General features: G+C 34.7%; 1 pseudogene; it reads right to left on the bottom strand.

The window, feature by feature from the left end:
• On the bottom strand, window positions 1-2,369 carry LOC115951620 (annotated as a pseudogene).
• Between the last annotated feature and the right edge of the window lie 846 nt (window positions 2,370-3,215).

The following is a 3,215-nucleotide window of genomic DNA, read 5'->3' as shown; positions in this document are numbered from 1 at the left end:
TCAATTATTCTCATCCACACATCTTTTCCTCACCCTCACAGATAATCCATTTTTCATCCTAAGAGTCAAAGCCAACACAAACTCAGGAACCTTATCCTTACTTTCCACTTCCATCTCAAAACTTTCCATCACGGACGCAGCAATGGACTTCATTTGATTATAAGCCATATCTTTCCCAAGACAGATTCTCGGCCCGGTTTGAAATGCTGGAAACCTAAACGGGCTCTCTTGCTTACACACTCCATTCTCAATACATCTTTCAGGTAAAAACTCAAAGCAATTCTTCCCCCAAATGTTCTCCATCCTACCCATTCCATACAAGTTAAAACTCACTTCCCAACAATAGTTCCATCTGGCATTATATCATCGTTTAAACATGTTTTCTTATTGGCCGGTACAGGTGGGTAAAGTCGTAGTGCTTCTGAGATTGCTGCATGTAGATAATGCATGTCATGAAGCTCATCATAACTATATGTTTCACCTATTTTTTTCCATAACAAACTCGAATTATTTCAAGCTCTTTCAATATGTTTTGTTCCACATTTGGATGCGAAGATAAGAGCCAAAAGAACCAACTCAAAGAGGAAGAGGTTGTGTCACGTCCTGCTAGAATAAAGCTTATGACAATATCTCTAAGAAATTCGAGTGAATTTTCTTCATTTGACATAAAACGAGATAATAGGTCTTTTTCCTTATCAACTTTATGGCCCATTCTGGATCGTATAATATTGTCTACAAATTCATGGACGATTTTGATTGATTCTTTTAGCCTTCGCTCTGATCCAATATTTAGAAACTTTTTGACTTTTACCATAAATGGAAACGCATACATGAATATGTAAGAGGAAATTTTTGTAGCTTCTTCAAAAGTCCTTATGAACTCAAAAGCACTAGTTCCATCAACGCTGAGACAACTTGGGTCGACATTGAAAGCTAATTTACATATATTATCAAAAGCAAAACACTCCTGTTAGGTTCTAAAGACTTAGGATTTTATGTATTTAGAACTCTAATTTGTATTGTTAGCAAACCATGATCAAAACAATGTGTTTAGAAGTGTTTTAGTCTAGCTCAAAGTTGTGCTTTTATGTAAAGTTGGAATCGAGTTAAAGCAGGAAAGTATTGTGCCTTTCGGCCTGGCTCGATCGATCAAAGCTTAGGCTCGATCAATCGAAACTCGGGCAGAATGTTTTTTCTGCAGAATTTTCCAACTCAGCCCTAGTTGTTTTAAAACGTTTTTAGGGTTTCTTATTTGTCCTAAGTATAAAAGGCAAACCCTAGCCACAGTTTAGTGTTGCTCATATTGCGGTTTGTGTAAATCTCTTGTGAGATCTAGAGGAGCTTTCCTTTATACAAACTTAGGGTTTTCAAAGAGAAGATTTATCTACAAATTGATGATCAATTCAGTTGCTGCCATTGAAATTTAAAGAAAACACAAGCGGGTGTGCTTGTATCTGGTGGTGAATCCAAGAAAGAAGGAGTCTGTGGATTCGGAGTTTGCATGTGGTCATGTCAGTAAGTTCTACTAGTTGGTAGCAATAAGAAGTCGAGCGTGAGGGCTTGTAAGTCTTATTGTATGAACTTCGATTCTTTCAAGATAGTGGATTCAAGTTTACCTTGAAAATAGCTAGGTCAAATCCTCCCCAGGTTTTTACCGGTTTGGTTTCCTAGGTGATCATATCTTGTGTTATTTATTTTCCACTGTTTTGCATGATTTGATCTTTGTTATTGTGATAACCTAGACTTGTTTAATTGGACTAAGTAACAACTTGGCTAATTACCTAGGTTAAATCAATTGTTTTAAGGGGTCTAAAAGCTATCAACTCCAATATGTCTTGTAAGTCCAAAACTTGTTGTGTTTTTTAGGCCTGTGTTAAAATGGGAAGCAATCTAGTATTGATCTCAATGGTGATGTTTTCCATGACAAAGTTTCGGAGAGATTTGGTGTTGAATTCATGGCTAGCTATTTTTCTTTGGAGCTTCCAAAGTTCACCATTGGAGTTAAACATTCCATGGCCAAGAAAGTCTTTGAGAATAGGTGTGAAATGATTGCCTTTTGGGTAGTTTCCAAAGCTGGTCTTTAGCACATGTTCAAGGTCGGATGGATTGGCCGTCATGAAGGTATAACCCTTGCCTGGTCTCCAATATACATCACTATTTGTTGGGCAATCTCTCAGATTTTCAGTGAACTAGTCAACGGAACGATGCCTATTTTTCAAGAACTCAGGTAAAATTCCAACAAGAGGGTAAATTTTGGGTCCTGGTTTTTTTATGGGTTTTTTTGTGGAAGTGTTAAAGCGAAAGTAGAGATATATAGAAAGAACAAAGAAGAAGAGGAACGTTTGGATAGAGAAGAGCTCTATAGACATTGGAAGAGACAAAGAGATAAGATTTAAAGTGATAGAAATCCATGGAGTATATAAGGAGGACTTGGGTTTTATAAGGTTACATACTAATACAAGCAACGTTTAACAATGGAACATAAAAAGTGGGATAAGGAATTTATATTCCTAATTAATATAGTCCTACTTGGGTTTTATAAATTTAGGTAATAATATAAGCAACACTGCGTCAGCATTTTCTTTAAAAAAAACAATCCACATCAAATAAAACAATAAAAACATTAAATTTTAAACTTCTGATTTTTTAATAAAATAAAATAAAATAATTAAATTAAACCTTTTTTCTTTACATTATATTCTTCCTAGTCATCGTGAAGAACATGCCATCATGTTCTTCCTTAAATAATATGTTTGCATGCCTAAGAAATTTAAAATAAAAAATAAAAATAATAATAATAATAATAATCAAGAACAGACCCAACATGGAACACGTAAAATCAAAGGGCACAAATCTACAAAATAAAAAGACCTTTAAAGATTCAAAACACAAAGAACACAAAACCAAACCCAACAATCAATCTCCAGCAAACCCATAACATCACATGAACCCAAAAAAATGAAAAATCAAACCCTCCATATATATCAAACCCAAAAATTTCAAACCTAGAAAAATTTGAAAAAGGAAAAGACCATTAGATCCAAATCACTTCAAACCCAACTGATTGTTAAAATTTCCCACTACAAACAAACCCACATGAAACTAAAAAGCCAAACCCAAATGAAACTAAAACCAAAACCAAAGATCTAAGATTACAAAACACAAAGGCCTTTAACAATTACTCTGCTGATTCTTTCACTTTCTCAATACAAAAC

The sequence above is a fragment of the Quercus lobata genome, chromosome 7 (genome assembly GCF_001633185.2).
Source record: "Quercus lobata isolate SW786 chromosome 7, ValleyOak3.0 Primary Assembly, whole genome shotgun sequence".
Classification (NCBI taxonomy): domain Eukaryota; kingdom Viridiplantae; phylum Streptophyta; class Magnoliopsida; order Fagales; family Fagaceae; genus Quercus; species Quercus lobata.
This window is presented reverse-complemented; position numbering and strand designations above follow the sequence as displayed.